Source organism: Chiloscyllium plagiosum, chromosome 4 (assembly GCF_004010195.1).
Source record: "Chiloscyllium plagiosum isolate BGI_BamShark_2017 chromosome 4, ASM401019v2, whole genome shotgun sequence".
Classification (NCBI taxonomy): Eukaryota; Metazoa; Chordata; class Chondrichthyes; order Orectolobiformes; family Hemiscylliidae; genus Chiloscyllium; species Chiloscyllium plagiosum.
In genome coordinates this window covers 132,173,094-132,187,335 of record NC_057713.1, presented here as the reverse complement: position 1 = coordinate 132,187,335, position 14,242 = coordinate 132,173,094, and the positions used below count along the sequence as shown (strand labels likewise).

The following is a 14,242-nucleotide window of genomic DNA, read 5'->3' as shown; positions in this document are numbered from 1 at the left end:
GAGGAAGGGTCACTCGACCTAAAATGCTAACTTAGATTTCTCTCCACGATGCTAGCAGACCTGCTGAGGTTTTCTAGCAATTTCTGTTTTTGATTCTGATTTATAACATCCATAGTTCTTTAGGTTTTCATTGTGGAAAGCTAGGATTCACTTTTGAATAAATAAATAAATTAGGCTCGACCCCCTGTTGTGTTGAACAGCCTTTGGGCCTCCATTTTGTTTTGTGATTTTTTTTAGATTAGATTACATACAGTGTGGAAACAGGCCCTTCGGCCCAACAAGTCCACACCGCCCCGCCGAAGCGCAACCCACCCATACCCCTACATTTACCCCTTACCTAACACTACGGGCAATTTAGCATGGCCAATTCACCTGACCTGCACATCTTTGGACTGTGGGAGGAAACCAGAGCACCCAGAGGAAACCCACGCAGACACGGGGAGAACGTGCAAACTCCACACAGTCAGTCGCCTGAGGCGGGAATTGAACCCGGGTCTCTGGCGCTGTGAGGCAGCAGTGCTAACCACTGTGCCACTGGTTCAGTTTTCACTCTTTTTTTTATTATTCCTTTACTTTGAATATGAATAGCTGCTATCCAACCAATCACACCACACCTAGACACTGTTTTTGTTTCCTTATTTGCATTACCACTCCCTTTGGTTAATCTTTTTACAACTTAAATTTCTTTCCCCCTCCATCCTTTCATACATTTTGTTTTTCCATCCCCCACACTTTTCAATTGCTGAAAAGCTGTAACTGCTAGACCTGCTGAGTTTCTACAGCAATTTGTTTTTCTTTCAGATTTCCAACATGTGCAGTTCTGTTTTATATTGCAATGGTATTTTTTTCTCAGATACTCGCTGACCTGATGAACATTTCCTGTTTTATTTCAGGTTTTAGCGTTGGAGTGGTTTGGTTTTGTAGTGGCATCTGTTGATGCCTTAATGATATCACGGCATGTATCTTAGGATAATACACTACATCTAGGCATGCCCAAATAACTGTCAATCCTCATGTTAAAAGCCCGCTGGCTACTTAATTATCAGTCCAAGAGACACATCACTTCTGTGCTGGCATTTTGACCCCTGACATGAACTGTGATACCAGGTTAGGTAGTGTAAGGTCCAATGCCACACGTGAGTCATGACTTGTCCCTGATGGGAGTCTGAGATGACCTATGGATTACTTATTGTTGTTCGTTATTGTGGGTAACATCTTCAATATCTGACTCTTCAATACGTCAATACTCTTTTTTTGTAGGAGCAGCATATGGCAAACTGAATTAATTCATTTGAAATACCAACTTGAATTTAACCCATTCTTTTCTATGGGAAAAATGTAGTCAGAAATAATAAAATCCAACAACAACCAAAAAAGGATTCATTAAAATGTCATTGCAGATTATGGGATGCTGACCACAAATGGCTGCCATTTGATCTGCATTGGTCAGTGCATTTCCAAGTATATTTGCACACATTTGTGTTTGCAATGTGTGAAATAACCGCTATTATTAATAGCTGTACATTGTGGGCAACATACACCTGCAAGGAAAGCCCAACAGATAATCATCTCAAAGCACAAATAGGCATTTTTATTTCTTTCTTCACATCAGAAATTTGAATTAGTTCGTCACTGATTCCTCTTGTCACAGCTGCTTAAAGTTCGTCAGTTATTAGTAAATCCTCTAAGGGTGTTATCACCCAGAGGGAGCTGTACACCTAAAGCATTCCTCCCATTTGCCCATCATGTTGCATCATATTTGACTAATTGATCCTCTATATTAGGTCTGTATCCAAAAACTGTCAAGCGAACAAGATTAATGATATTCTGACTCTCAATTTTGACAGCTATTTAACTTGACCATTCCTTGGAATTTAGTAAAGGCAAGATAAAAATCAATATACTGTAGCATTATGGCAGAGGATGTTTCAGTTTAATTACAATATTGAGCAGCTGCATATGCTGGTAATATATATGAACTGAGAGATTTATTGAGGACCTCTGCAACTATTGGCAGCATTCTGACTTTTTGAACCAATAATTTGATGGTACTTACACATACAGCATTTATTTCCACAAATGTAAGAATCACTATCACTAAATATATATTTTTGGTTTTAATATGAAATTGTCATATATATTAACAAGCACTGCTAGACAATTCACAGCAAGCCGTAACATTAGAACCTCTGACAATATTGCCTTGTGCCTCTGTGATTAAAAAAAACAAGATATTGTAGATACAGGAAATCTAAAACAAAGGCAGCTAGTTCTGGAAGTACTTAACAAGTCAAACAGTATATGAGCACAGAGCAGATAATACAATCTTGACCTCGAACAAATGCTCTCTGACTAGCTGCAAATCCAGAACTTTTGTACTTGCTAATTTCATTTTGCTCTTCAATTGTCGTTGCTGATACAAGCAGGATGAGTAAAGAAGGGGAGAAGGGGAAAATGTTGACAGTGGGTAAAGGGGAGGGGAGGGAAAAAAAAGACCTAGCAAGGCGAGTGCCCTCTCCTTTCCCTCTCTTGACCCTTCTTCTCCCTCTGTCCCCTTTCCCAACCCCCTCCTCTTTGAACCCTCTCTCCATTTGGTCTCCTTCCGAAACTAATTGAGAAAAATGCCCAATCAACATCTCCTCATAAGAACAGTCCTTTTTACCTTGAACAATATAAAGGACTTCTCTGGACTGCCTTCAACATCAGTACTGTATATCGTTCTTTAGACAAGGGGACCAAAATTGTTCTAGTATTCTATTTGTGGTCTAACTAGTGTCTTGTATAGTTTTAGCAAGGCTCCCCTATTTTTATATCCATTCCCTTTGAAATAAAGGCACACTTCTCATTTGGTTTCCCTATTATCTGTTGAACTTGTATGATTTTATGATTCTTCCAAGGATCCCCAAATCCCTCAGTGCTGCTTTTCACAGTCTTTATCTATTTAAATAATTTTTGTAATATATGTCTATTTTTATATTTGCTAGTTTACCCTTAAGTTTATTTTCTCGCTATTGTTCTTTTTTGGTCATCATTTGTTGGCTTATAAAACTTTCCCAAACCTCTACTACTAATCTCTGCCGCATTGTGATTTTTTAACTTCCAATTTGAGACTACCCATGGTTGGTTTATCCCCTTCCTAATATCCTTCTTCTACACTGTGATGCATAGACTCTGAGTTTACAGCAGAGTGAGATCATTCAACCCAATTTATCTGTACTGACTTCACTATGACCAGTTACCAACTCTTGGCCCACTGCCCGGCAACTCAAGCAACTATCTAAATAACATATTACAAAAGTTTCTGACAACCATAATTTCAGCCAGTGAATTCCACACACCCTTCATCCTCTGTTTAAAGACTCTTTCTCTAACACCATTTTAGCCTTCTACGTCATCTTAAATCTATGCCCCAGCTAATAACCCCACTTCTAACAGGAAAAGTGATTGCTCTATGCCCCTCATAACCTTATATATCTCAAACAGGTCCTCTCTCAGTGTGTGTACTGTTCTACATTCAACCTTCATTGCTGTAAAACAACCCCAGCATTTCCAATCCTTCCTCTTAATTCAGACCCTCCAGTCCAGACAGCACTCTCTCTCATGCAATCACATCCTTCCTGAGTTGTGGTTACCAGAACTGCAGTGTTCCAGTTGCGGCCTAATCAGCATTTTATACAGTTCCAGAATAACCTTGATCAATAAAAGCAAGTATCTCGTATGCAGCCTTAATCATATTATATCTGCTACCTTCGGGAATTGTACACCAAGGTCCCTCTGATCTTCAGAACTTTACATTTGTGGTGCAATCGCTTGTCTTGTTGGTCCTGCCCATGTGCATCACCTCATTTGCCACTCTTCTGCTCAGTCCTCTGAGCTTATAGCTATCCTTGTCACTTACTACCCTACATCACCTGCAAACGTTTTGATCACACCCCTGACAATAAAGTCCAATTAATTAATGTACACCACAAAAAGCAAGGGTCTAGCACTGAGCCCTACAGAACCCCATTGGAAAGACTTCAGTCACAGAAACATCTGTCTCTTATCACCCTCTGCTTCCTGCCTCTCAGCCAATTTTGGATCCAATATTCATGGAGCCCATGAGCTCTTACTTTTTGACCAGTCTGCTACATCTGATCAAAGGCCTTGCTAGGCCTCATCCAATGCATTTCCTGAATGGTCATTCCTGGTTACCTCCTCATAAAATTCAAATTTGTCCAGCAAAGCTTTTGCAAATCCATGCTATCCCTGACTAAGCTCTGTCTTTTCATGTATTGATAGAAAAATTTCTCAGGGACAGAATCTAATAAACTTGCCAAACACGGAGACTAGACCTATTTTTGAATGCATAGTTTCCAGTTTTGATTTCCTTGTAACCATGTCTCTATTAAGATTGTATCTATTAACATATGTTAGTGCTATTAATTCATCTATTTCATTCAAAATACTACATGCATTTAAGTGAGAACTATTAATTTTGCCCTTTTAATACTTTTCATCACTTCGTCTTTAAAAATATTTGACATTATGTCCCTTCCTGTACCACTCTGGATCTTAAGTCATAGGGATGTACAGCACTGAAACAGATAACTCATCTACGCCAACCACATATCCTAACCTAATTTAGTCTCATTTGCCAGCACTTGGCTCCTATCCCTCTAAACCCTTCCTATTCATATACCCATCTAGATATCTTTTAAATGCTGTAATTGTACCAGTGTCCACCACTTCCTCTGGCAGCACATTCCATACACGCACCATCTTCTGTGTGAAAACGTTGCCCCTTCAGTCCTTTTTAAATCTTTCCCCTCTCACCCAAAACCTATGTTCTCTAGTTCAACTCCCCCACCCCAGGGAAAAGACCTTGTCTATTTATCCTGTCCATGCCCCTCATGATTTTATAAACCTCTATAAGGTCACCCCTCAGTCTCAGACGCTTCAGGGAAAACATCCTATTCAGCCTCTCCCTATAGCCCAAATCCTCCAACACTGGCAACATCCTTTTCCTAACAATAAAGTTTATTTCCATTAGTTTTACTCATACACTAAATCTATTAACAATACCATGGAGATACAAAGTTCAGAACTTTCTTCCATAAATATCAACTGATGCTCAAATAACAATTTTAAATCTAGTAGATCTTTGTTAATAAAGCTATTAAGGGGTATGGGGTAAACATGATTAGTCATGATTCTTTGAATGGAAGGAGAGAAACAGGCTTCAAAGGATAGATGACCTACTTGTGTTTTGTTTCCCTCCACTTTTATCTTGACTTTTGATGGGAAAATAAAATTACACCCCAAGCCAACAAAGCCATGATTAGACATTCACCACGGTGGGTATTATTACAACTAGTTTATATCTGTTTTTGCTCCATGTCACAATGAAAATTAATGTATAGTTCAAGAATAGTTGTTATTTTTCATTTATGATCCATATTTTCCAATTTTAGTGGCTACTAATTTCAGAACCAATGTAAAACGTGTACCATAAAGTATAAAAATAAAGAATACTTATTTGTTTAGTGTTGTTCTGATGTTCATTCCCCTGTCAGAAATAGTTGAATATTCAAAGTCTCTACTTTTTAAGACTGTTTAAATGAAGTAGCATTTTCTAACTGCATGTTTTGTTTTATTTTAATGTGCTTAATAAGCATATTCAATTATGAATAATACATACAAGTAGTTTAAAATAGCAAAAAATCTTCAGCACTTCTTTCTTACACCATTACAATGCTGGAGGACGAAAGAAGGCTGAACTATAAATACATAAATCTAGTTTGGTATTACATAGCACATTAGAATTAGAACCCCTACAGTGTGGAAAAAGGCCCTAAGGCCGAACAAGACCACACTGACCCACCCAGACCTATTCCCCTACATTTACCCCTGACTCATGCACCTAACTTATACATCCCTGAACACTGTGGGTAATTTTAGCATGGCCAATTCACCTAACCTGCACATCTCTGGATTGTGGGAGGAAACCGGAGCACCAGAGGAAACCCACGCAGACATGAGGAGAATGTATAAAGTCCACACAGTCGCCCGAATCTGGAATCGAACCCAGGACAGCTTTGAGCAGCAGTGTTAACCACTGTGCCACCGTGCTGCCCTTCAAAAGCTACTCAAAAAAAAGGTTCATCAAGATAGTCTATTCATGCTGTATGACTAATGTGAGAAATGTCACATGATATATCTGTAACACAAAAAAAATCAATTTTTGAATCAGAATTACTATGAAAACTTTAAGAACATGCCTAATTAGTTTGGGATTTGCTCTGCTGGCATTTAGTTATTCTTAACCAAAAGTACACTGAAGAGGCAAATGAACAAACTGACCTTTTTTCATTTATACTTGTAATAGATGTGATAGATTTTTCCTTCTGTTGACAAAATCGTTCTCAGCAGTTTCAGTTTTCATTCTGTTTTAGTTAGGAGCCAATTAATTACACTTTTTTTTAGGAAATAGACAAATTTTAGCACCTATGTCTCTCCACTTTGTATGTTTAAGGGTTCCTGAGTGCAGATTTTCTTGGTCTGAACAGGAAACAATTAATTTAAAGAGAAACAACAAGTTTTAAAGTATAATAACTTTATTGCTTTATTATTTTAAAGTACAACTTGTAATGAAATTTTTTTTAACTGGGTTTCACTACATTCCTTATCTTCAATGAAAAAAATTAATAAATGATATGAGTCTGAGTGAAATTATAATCCACCTTCTGTTGAAAGGCTTTTCATTTTGCAAAAGTAATAACAGTATGGTTTCTTTATTATTTCAAAATAAAAAGTAGAAGCAAAACAAAAGCAGATTGAAAAATGTTAATTGAAACTAAAGATTTCAATACCACTTTTAGGAATCCTTTTAGACAGTTAACTTAAAAATAATGAACTTTATTTTGCAGCACATAAGCACTATTGTTTCAAAGTGAATTCTAAAAATGCCTTGCATCAAAGACAATGCACGGAATCTTCCCAGCCACTGAATGACATCGTCATTGGTAAGAAACATGGGAGAACTGAGATCAGCAACGAGGAACTTGCTGTAAAGAGCGAAATGTCCTATTTTCCAAACTAGTGTTTGAATAGTGAGATGAAATTTTCACTCGTGAGAAGCGAGGGATCTATTTATATCATTAGCACCTTCATTTTTACATAATCTCACCTCATTGATTCCCCATTCTCCCACTGGCTGTATAGAAACTAGGTGGTGATAGTTCCCAAAGTGAAAGTTAGAGCAATTCAGAGTGTCTCCAGATTACTGCTTGCTCCTCAAGACTTCCATCAGTCATGAACATCTCGTGCACATTCCAGGGGCAGTGACTGAAAACAGCATCCTGTACAGGAGGGCCTCCAAATCCCCATGTATTGGGACATAATTTTTAACCGTTTCACCACATTCCACTGCTTGGAATTTTACACCACAACATTCCAGGGGCAGTGACTGAAAACAGCATCCTGTACAGGAGGGCCTCCAAATCCCCATCAGCAAAGCAGGGTGCCAATTACTCTTTGCCTGACATGTCTGGGGAAAATAAAACAATGCAGGCCAGCTGCAGACTGCCAGCACTCAACGAGATGCATGGCTTAAAATGTGGTACCAGTAATCTTAGGAGGTGACAGCTGTGTGCAGTACTTCTAACTGTGGAAGTGGGAGAATACCACAAATGGGGCATCATAGGGGGATGGTACAGATGTAGTAAGGCAAGTTTGGTAAGATTGCATAGAAAAAATGTGCTGGGGCTTCAAAGAGAAATCCTCCATGAAACTCTGCAAAATTAACACTCAGGCAATGTCTCGTGATAATCACAATGATCTTTGCAATGTTATTTCATTAACAAGCTAAAAATGGCTAAAAGTGAACAAGTCTTCTGAATGTGGTCATTAATTTAATCAATTTTAATGATCACTGGTCAAACAGCCAGTTGTCAATCAAGGGTATATTTGTCTCAAAACAAGAGGTTCAGCACATTGATAAGTGTGCCTCAAAATCTACCATGTAATAATGCACAATCCACTCTCATTTCAATGGCGGGGCTCAACATTAGACAATTCACATGATTGAATGTTTACTGCTGTTGAGATCAATAAATTCATTCAGTATTACTCCAGAGAAAATTGCATCTCCATCCAACCACGTTAGACTTTATAAAAAGGATAGGAGAAAGTGAGGACTGCAGATACTGGAGATCAGAGCTGAAAATGTGTTGCTGGAAAAGCGCAGCAGGTCAGGCAGCAATCCAAGGAGCAGGAGAATCGACGTTTCGGGCATGAGCCCTTCTTCTTATAAAAAGGATAATTTGTTGAAAACAGCTCAAAATACAAAATCTCTACTGAAACAGGACAATGATGTTCTAATGTTTAACTTCAGGATGAACTGACACTTACAGAACAAAATCCAGTTGTTTTTAATCAATGCTACAGTTATAGTACATAGACGAAAATCCATCTGGAAAAAGACTTTGCAGAATTATTCCCACAGTTAAAGCAGCAACATTATTTTCCAGACTATAGATTAGACTCCCTACAGTGTGGAAACAGGCCCTTCCACCCAACCAGTCCACACCGACCCTCTGAAGAGTAACCCACCCTGACCATTTCCCTCCAACTAATGCACCTAACACTATTTAGCATGGCCAATTCACCTGACCCGCACATCTTTGGACTGTGGGAGGAAACCAGAGCACCCGGAGGAAACCCACGCAGACACGGGGAGAACGTGCAAACTTTACACAGTCACCCGAGGCTGGAATTGAACCTGGGACTCTGGTGCTGTGACGTAGCAGTGCTAACCACTGAGCCACCGTGCCGCCCTAGAATTCTAATTTCCATAATAAGATGTGTTCTATTTCCCTCCCATACTTTCTAAGTTTACCTTGTCACATGCCATATGAAGTTCGAAGGCAATGTGCTCCCAAAACATCTTGGCTGGAATTTCAAAGGAAAAATTCAATGATTTAAGTCATTTCCAAATTCTTTTTGCAATAATTTAGTCTTTGAAGATTTCCTAGACTCCAGTTCCAAACAGCTCCAGTAGTAAATCCAGAAGATGCTAAACAAAGTAATAATTACCATTCTTCACTTAGATTGCTGGTTTCAGCAGAGGTCACACCCAGAGATAGAAAACCTTGAACAACATTAGTAGAAATTGGTTATCAACTGCAATCGACAGGAATATACAATTTGTATTCCATTTATTTAGAAGTCAAAAGTATTTAAATGATCAAAATTTTAGACAGGCATAATTTAAGAACTAGTAGAGGCAGTAGGCCATACAGCTCCTGGAGTCTGTCCCACCATTTAGTCAGATTGTGGCAAATCTTCAAGCTCAATTCCACTTTCCTCTTAGTCCTTTAATTCTCTTACAGTCCAAACATCTGTCAATCTCAGCCGTGAACACACTTATAACCTACTGGGGTAAAGAATTCTCAAGATTCACAACTCTCAGACTGGAGAAATTGCTCCTCATCTCAATGCTACATGGCTGATCTCTTATTCTCAGACTATAAAACAATCTTGAAGGGAACAAAGCCTCTCAGCGTGTATCATGTCAAATTCTCTCAGAATCTTGTATGTTTCAATGAGACTATGTTTGACTCTTCTAAACTCCGAAGTACACAGGCATATTCTGCTCAAAATTGTGTCACTGGACTGTTATGTAATCTGAGGAATCAACCAAGTGAACTTTTGCTGCATCCCTCTCCAAGCCAAATAAAACCTTCCTTGGGTAGCAAGACAAAAACGGTCCACAGTACTTGGTTTTAACAAAATCTTGAATACTGCATCAAGATTTCCTTCCTCTTGCACTAAAACTCCAATGTAATAAAGGCCAATGCACCATTTGATTTCCTAATGCTTCTTGTTCTGAATGTTAATTTCCTGTGCTTTGTAAAAACGGATACCTAAAACCCTCCGAACATTAGTATTTAGTATTCTTTCAATTGTTAGAAACTATTTTGCATTATTTCTACCAAAGTGAACAACTTCAGATTTCTCCATTATTATACTTGTTTGACCACCTTTGCATCTGCTCACTACTTTTGTCTACAGATTTCTTGTGTCACCCTCATAGCCAACTTTCAACCTAGCTTTAGATCATCAGCAACCTTAATACAAAACACTTGGTACCATAATCTAATTAATTAATATAGATTTTAAATAGTTGGTGCCCAAGTACTAATCCATCACCCATGAAACTAGGCAAAAGTGAGGACTGCAGGTGCAAGAGATTAGAGTCAAAAGTGTGGTGCTGGAAAAGCACAGCAGGTCAGGCAGCATCCGAGTAGCAGGAAAGTTGACATTTCGGGCAAAAGCCCTTCATCAGGAATGAAGCTGTGAGCCAAGGGGATGGTGAGGCAAATGGTGGGGGGGAAGCTAACTGAGTGCAATAGGTCAACGAAGGTGGGAGTGAAGGTGATAGGTCAGAGGTGAGGGTGGAGCAGATAAGTGGGAAGGAAGATGGACAGGTAGTTCAAGTTATGAGGGTGGTGCCAAATTGGAAGGTTGGATCTGGGATAAGGTGAAGGGAGAGGAAATGGGGAAACTGGTGAAATCCACATTGATGCCATGGGGTTAGAGGGTCCGCAGGCGGAAGATGAGGCATTCTTCCTCCAAGTGGCGGATGGTTAGGGAATGGCAATGGAGGAGTTCCCCCTCCCACTCCACCAAGGATATGCACGCCCTGGGCCTCCTCCATTTTCTCATCTTGTAGTCTGGCACTCCAGCAATTTAGAGAATACGATATGCAATGGGTCAAAATTTATTTCAAAGACTGAAGACTTCTTAATGACTATGTAGTAACTGAAAATGAAACTAAACTTAGTAGAGGACATGACTAACTTGCCAGAATGATCCTGTAACAAAACGCTTAGCACCGCTGTTGCTTTCTCTGTCTAATATCGCAGTTCTTGTTTTTTTTAAAAAAAGTAATCTGCACTAGGGCAGGGCTTCCCAAACTGCAGGTTGTGACCCAGGTATCACCTTTTGGAGCTGTAAACCTCATGGCAGCAATAACTGCTGTGAAGTTTGAACTAATTTTTGACAACTAGGAGGTTCCTTCAAATGCTTTTTTGTTATTAAGGGACATGACTTAATGGACTATTCGGGAGGCCTTTTCACCAATTCTCTCACATTCTGGTTCAGTGGTTAGCACTGCTGCCTCACAGCACCAGGGACCCTGGTTCAATTCCCACCTCAGGTGACAATATGTGTGGAGTTTGCACATTCTCCCTGTGTCAGCATGGGTTTCCTCCAGGTGCTCCGGTTTCCTCCCACAAACCAAAGATGCGCAGGTTAGGTGAAATGGCCATGCTAAATTTCCCACAGTATTAGGTGCATTAGTCAAGGGTAAAGATAGGGTAGGGGAATGGGTCTGGGTGGGTTGGTCTTTGGAGAGTCAGTGTGGATTTGTTGGGCCAAAGAGCCTGTTTCCATACTGTAGGGGATCTAATCTAATCATTCTTCTCTTTCTAACCCCCACCCCTCCATACCAACAACTCTCACAATACCAAAATGTTTACTCTGGGGGTCTCACAAATCTGAGAAATTGAAATTAGGTCACACCAGCATAAAGTCCAGGAAGCACTGCATTAGAAAATGCTTGACAGGTAAATTGATTGTTTAAAAGAGAGACAGTGGTGATCTATAAACTTTGCTGCAAAGATGCAGCTGTTCTCTAGTGCTACCAAATACAACTAACTACCATGATAGCCTCTTACTAATTATTTTGCTTTACCTCCAAAAATACAGCACATAAGAAAAATGTCCATGGAGATCTCATTTTGAAGCATTTAGATGAGGTTTCTCAAAAATTATGTATAAGCAGAATCTCTCAAAACAAAGCTTCAAGCCTAACAAATCGCAGTCTCTGAAAAAAGTCCAAATATGAAGAAAACATTTTACAGAAAAATACAGTTTTGAATGATTTTAAGTATAGCACTTGCCCATTTAGAAACCTTTTCTTCCTCCTTCATTCAGCACTGACAAAAATGTTGGATACAGGTACTCATGATTTGGGTTTACATGAAGGGACTTAGGATGATGACTTTATCCTGTCTAAATTAGTCAACTTGCATTGTTATATTCATTAAAGATTAGACATATCACACACTGGTTGCCACTTGTAGCCAGGAATTTCACGTAGAGCAAAATAACTAGGCCAAAAATTTTAATTCCTAAAGGATTGATGCCAGCATGACTCTTCTAACTAGGATTACAGGATTTAGCTCTTTTAACTATACAGACGAGGAAGCCCCAGGTTTGATTGCCACTATTTGCTGCATCTCTCGAAGTGGTGGATTAATAATTGAGCAAAATTTTAGAGAAGAATTTAAATGGTCATGTCTCCCGTTCTTGACTACTATGAAATCATGAAATGCAAATGTATTTGTATAGAAACCAAATGTTTGGCTGACGTGTTTTAACAAATGACATGCCAGCACTCATCATCAAACTCACAGATGAACTCCTGAACACTGGAGACAATGTTTCTGTAGACACCAAAGTTTATGTTGAGGAGATGGAGGGAAAAGAATTAGATTATTAAAAGTCTTACTATCAAGTTAATACCTTAGTATTTTCCAACATTAGAGAACAAATATTAACACAATCATTTATAATTTTCTGAAAGAGAATGCAGATGAAAAACAAACAGGGAACACGCGGAGTTTATGATTGGTGGCTAGAAATCACCAGATGTAAGTACACAGGTAGATTTCTTAACCCTTTTTCCACTGTTTTGTGGATCATCTAGATTTACGGTCATATTGAATTTGGCTCACGTCGGATTATTTGCCATTCAAACCTTCTCAATAAAAGGAAGTTAAATATTTTCTTCAAGCATTAGTTTGGGAAGGGTCTGTTTCTGTGCTGTATGACAATGAGAAATAATTCTCGATTCAACAATTTTGCAACACTTTTTGGAATTTTACAGCAACAGGCTGAGATCACAAAATAGTTTCATTCACATCTGTTCATCTGTAAAGTACCAACATTTATCTAAACTCAGCTTTTAAGAGAAATTATACTCACCATATGGTGGTAGACTTCATAATCAGGCTCAAGTAGCTGTGATCAATAACAGGAAAAAAGTGATGTTTGCATATCAAACATTTTTTAAAAACAAGTTTTTTTAGGCCGTGCCTACCATCTTAAATCAAGCTATTTTCTTCATAAAAATCTTCACTAGATCTATATTTTGCAAATATGCTTAGAGATAGGACTACTCCAGAGCCTTCTCCTGTAAATCTTGAAGTTGGGCGGCACAGTGGTTAGCACTACTGCCTCACAGTGCCAGAGACCCGGGTTCAATTCCCACCTCAGGCAACTGTCTATGTGGAGTTTGCACATTCTCCCTGTGTCTGCGTGGGTTTCCTTCCACAGTCCAAAAATGTGCAGGTTAGGTGAATTGGCCATGCTAAATTGCCCGTAGGTTTAGGTAAATGTAGGGGAATGGGTCTGGGTGGGTTGCTCTTCGGAGGGTCGGTGTGGGCTTGTTGGGCCAAAGGGCCTGTTTCCACACTGCAAGTAATCTAATCTACACTAATGATTTTGAATAGGTTTATGGGCACTTCAAACTTGCTTTACTAATTTCAGATGCTCTATATACTACTGTTCAAATTGTCATAAGGAAAAGCTTCTGATTTAAATATTTGATCATTATAAAAGGAATTAAGACATGGAGAAACTTAAAGGCCTGAATGTTTGCCAAAGCGTACGAAAAAATGACAGACATGGCAGAGGGTGGTGGTGCAGGGTTGCTTTTTTGGACTGGAGGCCTGTGACCAGTGGTGTGCTGCAGGATTGGTGCTGTCGAGAGTGTGGTGCTGGAAAAGCACAGCAGGTCAGGCAGCATCCGAGGAGCAGGAAAATGGACGTTTCAGGCAAATGTCCTTCATCAGGAATGAGGCAGGGAGCTTCGGGGATGGAGAGATAGATGGGAGGGAGTGGGTATGGCTTAGCGGGGGGCGGGGGGGGAGGGGGGCGCGGGGCTGAGTGTGCAACAGGTGGATGGAGATGGGAGTAATGATGATAGGTCAGAGGAGAGGGTGGAGAGGATGGGTGGGAAAGATGATGGACAGGTAGGACAGGTCATGATTCTGGATCAGTGGTGCTGGAAGAGCACAGCAATTCAGGCAGCATCCGAAGACAGGCAAAATCGACGTTTCGGGCAAAAGCCCTTCATCAGGAATAAAGGCAGAGAGCCTGAAGCGTGGAGAGATAAGCTAGAGGAGGGTGGGGG

At 39.6% G+C, this 14,242-nt stretch overlaps 1 long non-coding RNA gene across 3 annotated transcripts in view; it reads right to left on the bottom strand.

The window, feature by feature from the left end:
- Positions 1 to 7,374: 7,374 nt before the first annotated feature.
- Positions 7,375 to 14,242, bottom strand: part of LOC122549433 — a 25,329-nt gene continuing 18,461 nt past the window's right edge. For 2 of the 3 annotated variants that reach the window (XR_006311528.1, XR_006311526.1), the window contains 3 exons: positions 13,033 to 13,068; positions 9,076 to 9,130; positions 7,375 to 8,452 (listed from right to left, as the gene is read on the bottom strand). This is a non-coding gene — a long non-coding RNA (uncharacterized LOC122549433). The remainder of the gene's footprint in view (positions 8,453 to 9,075; positions 9,131 to 13,032; positions 13,069 to 14,242) is intronic. The other variant, XR_006311527.1, reaches the window with a different exon arrangement.